The following is a 12,233-nucleotide window of genomic DNA, read 5'->3' on the forward strand; positions in this document are numbered from 1 at the left end:
TGCAGCCTCTAGGAGCTGGTTATAAATGGAAGTATTTGTGTTGTAATTTGAAGGATAAAAATCTTCAAATACTCCTATGTAGCCAGCATATTATGTAATTTGTATACTTACCACCAGAGCTCTTCATGGAACTGCTCAAAAATGCTGTTTTGAAGCAATGTATTAAAACTTAATGATTTCATCTTCTCAGGACAGGATACCATTTAGAATACAATACAATAGAGTATTTTCCAAAATGGATTGTATTGACACAGATATTAAAATGTATCAAAATGTATGATATACCCCAAACTTTTTGAGGTATCAACAGCATTCCAAAATCTACACACAATTCCCATACTTATAAAACCATGCATGGTAATATACATCCTAAGAAGATGGGATTGTAGATCTGAACTAATTTTTGATCAAAGGACTCAGAATGACAGACACAATCTGAGGTGGGGATTCCCTAACCACAAAAGCAACATACACCTTACTCAAAGTTGGATCTGGCTTCTTGCCCGCCTTTCATCTGGAGGAAAAGGAAAGCTCATACTACTGTGCTCCTAGGGATCTGGCTTGTCTATTATGAACCACCAGTAGAGGCTACCACTTCAGAACTCAGACAGCACATGTCCCAGAGGGGACTCTCACCAACCTCAGAGGAACTTACTGGGCTCTGCCCATCATATTGTTGATTGCAAGATCTACGCATTCCATGTCATCCTAACTTGGCTTCCACTGTGTATCAATGGACCAGTTTGGCACCATTCTATCCAACGCTGAAAAGGATGTCCATCATATGTGAAAACTAATACCAAGGCTGAATGCAGGATGTACCCATCTCATGTCATCTTAACTTGGCCTCCACCCTATTTCAATGGACAAGTTTGGCACCATTTTATCCAACACTGAAAGGGAAGTAACTTGAACTATGCTTGTAGCTGACACTTCATGCACATGCCTATCAAGGTATCCTGTGTCAACATCACTCCTGTATAACCCAGAAACTTTGTAATACTACATCGCTTTTTCTGGGTATAACTCACATCTACCTAAATGTTATAAGCAGGCATCTCATCATGGAAACTTCTGGAAGGTCTCCCTGTTTCTCCAAAGGAGAGCACCTCATAGTTTATCATCTACTTGACTGAGAATTGACTCAGAAAGCAAATTGAACCAGGATCACTGTTTTGAGTAACACAACAACATTATTAATTATTCCCAGTGTGCCATTGTTAGGAAACTACTGCCATAAAAAGGGACAAAAGAACCATGGATGAAGGAGGGTACTGCTCCAACTTGTTCCCAACTTCTGAACTTATTGTCTGAACTTATTGTCTTCTGAACTGTACCCTGGAAATCACAATGCACCCTTAACAGGAAGTAAATACGTAATGTGTTTATATGAAGGGCTAATATTAGGAGGAAAGAGTTAGGGTTAGGGTTAGGGTTAGGGTTAGGGTTAGGGTTAGGGCAGGGTGGGTGACACCTAACTTGCTGCAGAAGTCAAGGCCCAAATTCTCAATGACTGCCCAAATAAAGGAGTTAAAGTTCTCTGAAGCCTTTAAGCTCAGCTGTGACCCACAGTCCCACACCATGATGTAAGGGATAGTCAAGGTTGGAAGCTAAACCTGTCTCCCCTTCATCCCAAACCTGATGCTCTTTTGTCAAGATAGGAAACACAATTAATTGCCTATTTTCCCTCCAAAATGCTAAGGCTCCAATTGTTTGGATGTTCTTTTCTTAAAAAGCCCTAAGATTTTTCTTCCTGGCTTTGCAGCCAGATATTAACAGGATGTCTCCAAATCATGGCTGATGGTCAAGTCTGCTGCTGTTAAAGGCTACCTCAGTAGAGGGACAATATGAGAGTTGGTAGCATGATTGAGAAAAGTTCTTTCTCCCTTCTTCCTAGGTTTCAGCATTTTTTCACAGTTCAGGGTTAGTGTGGAAACATTTGTAAGACTCTCCTTAAATATCCTTCTGCCCTACACTGGTTATGGCCTCCCTAAGAGCATCCTTCATGAAACTGAACTCATTGGAACTCAGATAAGAAGAGGCTAAATAGGTCTTACCTGCCGTGACTTGAGAGATAAAGAAGACAACTGAGATGAGAAGGTAAAATAATTTCATGGCACACAACTTGAGTGGAAAATGCCTTCAAATCCCTGGAAGAGATAAACAATGACAATGCTGAACAAAATATAATGTCCTCTTTTACAGGTTTAGTCAGCATGAATGAATGTGGAAGGGATACCTGATTGTGTCAATACTGCCAGTTAAAATATACAGCAAACAATGAATAACCATGAATTAAAGAATACTTGTCAACATTTACTGCATAGCTGAGGGTATTTCTTTTCTTAGCACCTAAAGGATCAAGGATTAGGAAAGAACAGTGAAAACGACAAAATTGATGATGTTCCATGAAAAACCTCAGTTTGTGGCACTGTTTTTAGTTATTCTCATGTAACTATTATAATCTTCTCCTTCAGTTCAAAATCTGTTTTCACAGTAATCAGAATATTCCCCCAAATGCCCAAAGAGAGTAAAAACCTTTGCTTACCTCTTAAGATCTTCGTTATGGAGTCTCTTCTCTCTTAGGATACAGTTGCTCATGTCTCTAGAAATATATGACATCCACCACACACTCAGTCACTGTTGGTTCCCTTTCCATTTGTTCTCAGTGAGGGCTGGCCTTACCCACCTGGACCAATGAGAGTTGTCAAATACCTCTGGGATGACCCTGCTGATTCAGGTTTCTCTTCAGATGATGGTGGAGTCCCATGATGGATAGAACCTTATGTTCTTGGCTCTTGCACTGCTAAGCCTAGCGCAGTCCTTGGGTACATGAAAGTTGAGGGGCTTTCCTCAATGAATCATTGTAAGAAGTGTCTCGGGAAGTGGCTGTCAGCTTTTTTGTGTCTTTTCTTCTTCTCTCTTGATTATCCATTTCCTTATTTATCTATTAGGAACATATTATGATTTTCTTACAGTTAAAAAGAAATTATTGTTAATTGGCATTGACACTAACACAAAGGATTTAAGAGAAAAGATAAATTTAGAATCACAAGACAAAACAATAAACAACAACTCAATATCTAGTACCTCCTTTTATATAATTACTCTAAAAGTAAATTATTAGACTGCTTAATCTAGATATAGGGCAGTAGAATGTATAAAAATATGCCATCCACAGAACCTCACTTTGTTGGACATTTCTTGGCTGATAGCTAAGGAATGAAAATATTGTGAAAATGGTAATAAAAATATAAAAGCAAAATGGCTATACTTATATCATATCAGCTAAACTTTGAGTAAAAATTATCATGAAATTCAGAGAAGCATATTATATAATGACAAAATGATTGGTGAAAGTAGATATGATAATTATTTTATACATTTGTGAAAACAAAATTAGAGTATCTAGATATACAAAGCAAAATATTGGCAGAACTGAAGAGTCATATGCTAATATTAGCAGAGTACAATACCTGTTTTCAACAATAAGAAAACATTAGTCTTAGAGAACACTGTAGAAAAAAATGGACCCAAAAGACACACAGAGAAATTACAGCCACTGCCAGCACAATACCCACTTTTCAAGTACAGGCAGATCATTTTCCAGCACGGACCACATGTTGGTTAATGAATCTTAAGATTAAAAAGACTGAAATACTAACCTTTTCCTTTTTTGACCACAATGAATTCAAACTAGAAACCAATAGCAGAAGGAAAAATTGCAGCTATATTGAAATTAAAACACACTTAGACAACTAATAGGTCAAAGAAGTTAGAAAACATGTTTGGACAATCAAAAATGAGAAAACCTTTTTTTCTTTTTGGAATACAGAAAAATAAATTCAAGTGGGAAATATATAACTTAAACCTATATTATTCATGAGAATTGTCACTATTATTATTATATTAAACAATTCTAAATCATATTTTTGGAACTGGTTCCTTTTTTAAATTTTATTTCACTTCTCATCTGTATGTACATACATGTGCTCGTGTCTGTGAGCGCAGGTGGCTGTAGAGCCCAGAAGACAACGGTGAATCCCCAGAGCTAGAGTTACAGGCAGTTCTGAGCCACCTAACACGGGTGCCTGTGGACCCAGCCTCAGAGCTCAGTCATCTCTCCAGCCCCCAGCTTTCTTGCTCTTTCTTAATGTTTTTCTTTTCTTCATATGTTGTGTGTCTGTTCATGATTTCTTACTGAAGCCTGTGTGTGTGTGTGTGTGTGTGTGTGTGCGTGCGCGCACACGCACGTACAATAATTCTTTGGCAAATTACCTCTGCACTCATGCATTCTTTGCAAGTTCAGGCTTGTGCCTGCTCTGCTATCAACTGGAACGTTCTTCTCCAAAGCCAGGTGCAGTCCCCTGCCACACTGTGTCCTCTAAGATTCGGGAGCTCCTCTTTGCTGGGCTTTGCGGGTGATGAGCGGTTGCCTTGATGTCTTCCCTTTTTTTCTTGGTCTTGTGCCTTAAGATCATTACGTCAAGGTTAAAATATCTTTCTGTTGTTCTCTCTGGGTGCGTGGTACTTTTCACATCTGTGGATCACTGTCTGTAAACAGCACCTCCAAATGTCAATCACTACATTTTCAAATGTTGCTTCTTTCCCATCCTTGACTGCTACATACTTGCTTGAGACTGCCTCATACCTTCTTCTTAGTCCTTGCTTCTATTTCATGTCTTCACCCTTCCTATTTTCATTCTCATTTTCAATTTTGCTTCTCTGTGCTGCAATCTGATGTAGCTTCTCCAGCTCCATCAAACATTTCTCAGGTATTTTGAGTCTACCTTTGGCTGATAAACTGAATTTCTGATCCATTCTTGTGGTTGTGAGTAACATCTGTTCAAATTCTTTTGGTCAGTTTCATCATCATTTGTGAAGTTTGCATTTTGAAGGCTTGTGTTTTACACATGTAAGCAGTTGTTGTTACATAGTCAACCGTTACTGTCTGTGGTGCAATTTTACAGTATTTGTCAGTCTCATGAGGTTCAAACTAAGATTTGTTGTTCCTATCAGCTCACATTTTTTTGTGTGTGATTTCGTTCTCTGTCTGGCAATTTTCGAGTGGTAAATCATATTTAATTCAATTGGTTTTAATCTGCTAAAATCTGCATTCTGAAATTGAGAATGCTTTTCTTAAGGGTTATTAACAGTTGGTGTTTTTCCAGATTCACACTATTTACCCTTACCGATCTCGGTTGGAGCCTTTCCCACATCTCCACAGGCTTAGGACAATAAGGACAGTCGCTTCAGTTTTCTGTAATGGTAACCATGGAGCCTGACTCCCTGTAATATCCCGTATCTGTGATGTGCACTATTGACCCCCGTCCTCTGCCTTGGGACTTTCCCATAGGCTCTTTGGCAGCATGCTTTGGAGATGACATTGTGATTTTTACAGCCAGAGGTCCTCTCTGGGTGACCTAATTTAACAGCCCATCAGTGCTGAAAGCCTTTGCATAGAAGCAAGCCATGTTATACATCAGTCACAAGGTAGGAAATGGAGAATTTTGACTGGAGAGATGGCTCAAAGGATAGGGGCCTTGGTTGCTCTTCCAGAGGTCCTGAGTTTAATTCCCAGAAACCACATGGTGACTCAAAATCATCTATAATGAGATCTGGTGCCCTCTTCTGGCATGCAGGCATACAGCAAGCAGAACACTGTACACATAATAAAAAAATCTTAAAAGAAAGAACCAGCATAAGATCTACCCAGACCCCCTAAATGTGGGTGTCAGTTAGCAGGTCTGGGCAATCTATGGGGCCTCTAGTAGTGAATCAGTATTTATCCCTAGTGTGAGAATGGACTTTGGGAGCCCATTCCACGTAGAAAGATACTCTTTCAGCCTAGACGCATGGGGGTGGCCTAGGCCCTGCTCCAAATGATATGACAGACTTTAAAATCCCCCATGGAAGGCCTCACCCTCCCTGGGGAGCAGAAAGGATATGGGATAGGGGTTGGTGGGGGGAAGGGGAGGAAGGGAGGGAGAGGGATCTAGAATTGACATGTAAAACAAGCTTGTTCCTAATTTAAATAAAATAAATAAGCATGAAAAAAGAATGCACTGATCAAATGCAAAAAGAAAGAAAGAAAGAAAAAGAAAATGGAGGATTTAATCCAGTTTACAGATGGATGACAAAACCTCAAAAATATGCAGAAGTAAAATTCTGTAAGGACAAACTACAGCTTTTATAAAAAATAATCTTTATGGTTAACGCTGATTTTATTCAACATGATCAAATAGGACTGATTATTTTTATAAACTCTTTACATTTGAACAGATTATTTATGTAATTGTAACAATAATAGCATCTAGGCGTAAGGAGTCTCACACTGGAACCTTAACAAGCTTTCTGTGTCAAGAAACTAAGCCTGGTACTTCCCTGATTCCACCTTGCCATTTGGAGACTACCTTCCTATTGGATTTTTGCAGATATCATTATGGCTGTGGCAAGAATAGTCAACAGGAGTTTCCAAATTCTAGAACAATTATAAAAATCGCAAAGATCACTACCATTCTGACTCAGTAATACTGACACTGGGTTAGCAGTTTTATGAGCTCATGGGTTTTCCATTAGAGGTTTGAAAAGACCTATCTAGTTTGGCAATTCGGTCATTAGAACGTGCACCAGTGTTTTTCATGAACCATTTGATATTTGCATCCTAGCTGCATTTGATGCTCTCAGGAAAGCAGCAGGATAAAACTACAGGTCTGTGGAGCAAGAAGACAGCACAGCCATGGAGAAGGACATCGTAGGAGTTAAGAAGACACCATCTGTGTTTCAAAAGGCTTGCCCGGCAATTCAGCATATTAGATAAGCCTACCTAATTTAATAGCCTCCTTAAAGAAGATCAAACACACCTGGAGATCCTGGGCAGACCTTTCAACGGATAAGGCAAAGCTTCTGTATGGTAATATCTTAGACCAACAATACAGGAGAACATTGAAAGAAAAGAAAATTCTAGCACCGATCTGTTCAGCATTAGCCTTGTCTACTGAAAACTCTGTGAACTAGGCCACATGACCATCATCACTGTTTAACCATGCATGGAACTTCTCACACTGTAACTTTCTACCTCTCTAATTTGCATCTCACTCCTTTTCTTTCTTTTTCTGGAATTATTTGTCATTTTATTTCTATTCAGAAAAAAACCTATTTTTATCCTTAATGCAAACATATGACAGACTTGTTTTTCCTTTAAAAGATGCATACTACTTTATTTTCCATATGTAATTGTTTCCTTTCATTTTCTTATTTCCAGTAGGTTACATCATACTCAATAGTTAGAGCTTTTAACTTTAGGAACCTTAATTTATAGTGGAAACTTGGAAGTAGATGATTTTGCAATCTTTGAAAAGATTTCATAATCTTTAAAAAACATGTTTCCCTATGGCATGTTTTATATATGATACAGGACATTCTTACCAGCAGACCTTAGTTCCTTTTTTGTAAGAAACCCAAGATGGACACTGAATTATCCAAAAAGTGGTCTTCATTGTGGGATACTAGGACATCACTGTACTATAGATTGTCTGTTTGTCAGCATGTTCACCATGAGGCCGTTCATGATGGACAGAGCACTTTGTTTTTTGTTTGTTTAGAAATTGGTGGTATTGCTCTAGAATTCACACACACACACACACACACACACACACACACACACACAGAGTGAGAGAGAGAGAGCGAGCGAGCAAGAGAGAGAGAGAGAGAGAGAGAGAAACAGAGAGACAGAGAGACAGAGAGAGAGAGAGGCACACAAACATAGGACATCATCAAAGGACACGTTTTAGGTTTCCATAGGATCCCAGATCCCTTTTGTTGTGTAAATACATGGGGGTGATTGTGCCAATTAGAAGTGAACTAATCTTTTAGTTGTAGAGAAGTGGATTATTGGGAGACAATGTTATAGGACATGACAAGAAACCACATTCAGTGAGAAAACACACTCTGGTCAGCAAATGCTGCAGGAGTCTTTTTGTCGTATAGGAGTAAAGGGTAGCCATGTTCCTCAAAAGCACCACAGATGAGGAGGTGGCAGGATTGCCAGATATGATTAACCCTTTAGGAGACACAGTTCTAGGCCAGCATGGGCTACAGAATGAAGCCTGTCTCAAAATAAAATTCAAAAGCAAAATGTAAACAGAACCATTTTTCATACATAGCATCAGAAGAAGACACAGTGACTCTTAATATCTACATGAAGCTTTTGGATTTGTCAAGCTTTCTGGCACAGATTCTGAAAAATTACCAAGACTTTTCAGAATTTTATAAGAAGCAGTCTAACTGGTGTTTTCCACCTCCAGACAGACTGAAAGAGGAAGTTTGTGGATGCTGAACCACAAGGTGGCTCAATAAGGCAAGTCCATTCATGTTCATCGTCTGCAATTTGGCAGTTCCCCTTGTGAGAAGCAGAATGTAACTCATATATATTGATTTGTTTAAAATATCCAACACAATGCATTGGAATGTATCTGCTAGAAAAAAAATATAGATGTTTTAGGATTATTTGCTACCACAAGATACCACATGAAACTCACACACTAACTCTTGTTTAAAAGAAAAGAAATTACCAGGGTCGGCGGTGAGGATGTGGAAAAATTGGGCTCCTTGTGGCTTGCTCATGAGATGCCACAAGACTGTGGGAAGGGTATGAAGACTCATCAAAAGGTGTGTGTGTGTGTATGTGTGTGTGTGTGGTACTACCACATATCCTAGGAATCCTTCTTAGTTGATAACCAAAAGAAATGAAAGTAAAGACTAGAATGGATAGTTGTACACAAATGTATGTAACAACTTTATTCACAGTAACTGTCTGTCTGCTTATCTGTGAATGCTATTCTTGGTTGTCAACCTGACCACATCTGGAATTAACTAAAGCCAAGTGGTTGAATACTTCCTTTAAAGTGGGAAGAACCACCCCAACCCAGATCTTTTGAGGTGGGAAGACCCACCCTAAACCTTCTGGAGGCAGCCGGTACAGCAAATGTGCAGGAAGAGAGGGGCAAATGCGTTGTTGTTTTTTAATGAGAAGACTTAAATTGTTTGCTAAATTAAACAGCGCCGGCAATGTGAATTGTGACAATTGGTCAGTAACGTGAATGCACTTAAAATGGAAAATTTAATATTACAATTAAAATTGATTTTTAAACATCAATAGATATATGTTTTCAGATATATCTTGCTTTCTACTTCGGAGATCACATGCACTGAGGAGGCTGCTTCCTTCAGAAAGCGAGATTTTTTGGCTTCCCATGACTCACTGCAAAGACTTGAGCTTGAAATGCATCTTCTGTTTAGATTGTACCCTGATGCATAGTGAGAATACAAGAGTCGCACCAGCCAGTTGGAATTCAAGGAAGTCCCGGAGCCCTGGTGACTTGTTTGTTCAAGTGGAGCACTGTGGTCAAACTGCTCACCCCATACTAACAGCCATGAGTCATTATATCCTGTAACCCAAGGTCCCTGTTGTCCTGAACAAACATAACACCTCTAATTGCCTCCTCACATTCTGAGGCTTCCAACACTGCAGTTTCACAGCCCTGTCTTCTCTTTTATTTATTAACATAAGATTTTGGTTATGTTTTTAAAATAGCTGTGTAGCTTGGGATTGTTTGCTTCTTTTCATTGGAATCTCAGAATAGATAAAACACCTTCTATTTTGTCTTTTGCGTCAGCATTTTCCTAGTCCCTGGCAAACTACTTTACCTCTTAGGACCTTATCTTCATCTATGAAATGTGGACTTCAACATGGATACTTAAACTTGATTTTCAAGTAAACCCTAAATTTCTTATCATTGTAAGAATGCTTCTGTTATCATAAACAGATACGTGTATGATTTTTGAGCTCTCCTTTGTCAGTGCTATTTACCATTGCAGAGACCTGAGACCCGAATAAAAGGACCGAATTTCCAAGAAGGTGGCAGCATCCATCTCTCTGCATCTCATTCTTTCCTATACCTTGTGCGCAGGATGTCAAGGGCTATAGGAGACAGAAAAACTTTTTGCACATATTAAGGGATTTAACTGAGATTCTTATGGGAATCTCCAAATTCTTTGATTTTCAGGTGACATGATTACTTTATTTCTTGACATTAAAGTCAGAGATGAAGGAGTGGTAGCAATGAAGTAATTATTTACGGGTTTAGATTCTTTCTATTCTGTGCCCCAAACTCCAGCTTTCCTTGACCCTAGAATCTTAGAATCTAGCATCTCTCACCTTTGGTGACCATCTTCCCATTCTCTTCCATCCCAATCCTACATCCCTCTCCCAACTTGGGCTTGGGGCTATATCATGCATTTTTCCTTGGTACCATTTAGTTCTAGTCGAAGGGTTCTCTTTTCAGATGTTTCCATCTTCCTGCAGGATGTGAGGCGGTGCTAATGTGTTCCCTGTCCTGAACAAAGAGGGCAACTCTAAGTGGGAATTGCCTAATGGACTGCCTGTAAAACTCACTGATATCCAGAAACTCAGACAAGTTCCATTTCTGCCCCCCTTCCACCCCATTTCTCCAAGCTATTTTCTGGGATACAACCATTCCCCCAGAGAAGAGTTGGGAAGCCAAGCCACAGCAAGATGCTAGGGAGATCAGACAGGAGTGAAGATGGTGGAGTACCTCAGACTACAATATACAGTGCGCATGACTTCTATGCAACACTCATGGCCTCTTATAGGTACTGTGACTTTTTTTGTTTTTGTTTTTCGAGACAGGGTTTGTCTGTGGCTTTAGAGCCTGTCCTGGAACTCGCTCGGTAGAACAGGCTGGCCTCGAACTCACAGAGATTTTCCTGCCTCTGCCTCTTGAGTGCTGGGATTAAAGGCGTGCACCACCACCGCCCAGCCTAGGTACTGTGAAGTTAAGAACACTAGCTTTGCCTGGTGCCACTACCATCATCTATATCCCTGCTGACTGCCTCCATGGAGCAATTGGGATGTGTCTCTCCTGGGACAGAACTGGACCAAAATTGTACTAGGAGGCGGGTCCTCATTGCTTTAGTCCTACCCCTGCTGTGCTCCATGTGAAGAAAGAAATATTGTATGTGCCCTAGTTCATTGAGTCTATTAATTCTACAAGTTTGTTTAGCGTAATTAACTAAAAGCAATAGGTGATCATGAACTACCAGGCAGATCTGTGGTTTTTCTATCTTCTTGAAGACTTATCTTAATCTGTGAGCTTGCAGCATGGGCTGCTGGACCTCTGCCTGCAGAAAGAATTAGTAATGGGTTCCACATAGGCATCTGCCCCAAAGGCTTGGTGGCAGTGGAGGGAGCCCTTGTGTCATCTTTGATGCATTAAAACGTTTCTTATAGTACTTTCTGTGTGGCTTCTTCCAGCACGTTCCAAAATGGAGGAAAACAGTGAATGGTGTATTTTTTCTTTTTACCTAACCACCCTCAAGGTAGGACAGCAATAAATTATTTCAAGCAATTGGTTTTGAGACTGAAAATACATACCACAGGAGACTGACTGCACAGCAGGCAGGTTTCACAGACTTCTGTTAATAAATAGATGTGTTTAAAAACAGTAAAAGAATAAGTGAAAACAAGCATTGGTGAATAGTTTGATTTAGCAATTCCACAATGTATAATGATGGCAACAAGTCATATTATACAATAAATATATGTAACTTGCCAGCTGATGTGAACATATGATTTGCAGAAAATAAATTAATTAAATAGAAGGTATGAATAATAGTGCTAGCCAACGAAGCATGAATGAAACAGACCCGGATCTCAGATCTGCAAAATCTGTTATCTGGGCCTTGGTTTCAGAAGATCTGAAAATTCCCAGAGATACCAGCTTCAGACTCAGAAGAATTAAACAGCTGAACTGTAAAGCAGATGTCATTGGGTACTGAAGAACAGCCTGTTTCTTCTGTATTGTGAGGCCCTTCGTTTAGACCCAGATACAGGAACCCCCCCACACACTTGATATCTCTTTCCCTTGATGCCTCTTGAACTCTTGCATTTGTAAATATATAATATACCGAGTGTTGCTTATTTATTATTGCTAAGCTCAAGGACAATCTTAGTAGAATTTCAGATAGAAACTTAGGAGAATGCCAGCTGTAAATCTTGTCAGCTGACCAAAGGAGGGAGATACAGAAGAGAAAAGCAAAAGCCCTGCCATCTCAGTTGGCATGGAGGGCAGCCATATGTCAGGCCAGCAGCCCCATGGTGGGGAGGGGAACGCTAGAGAACGAATGAAAATGTCCACATTACCAGAGAAAGC

The sequence above is a fragment of the Mesocricetus auratus genome, unplaced genomic scaffold, assembly GCF_017639785.1.
Source record: "Mesocricetus auratus isolate SY011 unplaced genomic scaffold, BCM_Maur_2.0 Super-Scaffold_100031, whole genome shotgun sequence".
Lineage (NCBI taxonomy): Eukaryota > Metazoa > Chordata > Mammalia > Rodentia > Cricetidae > Mesocricetus > Mesocricetus auratus.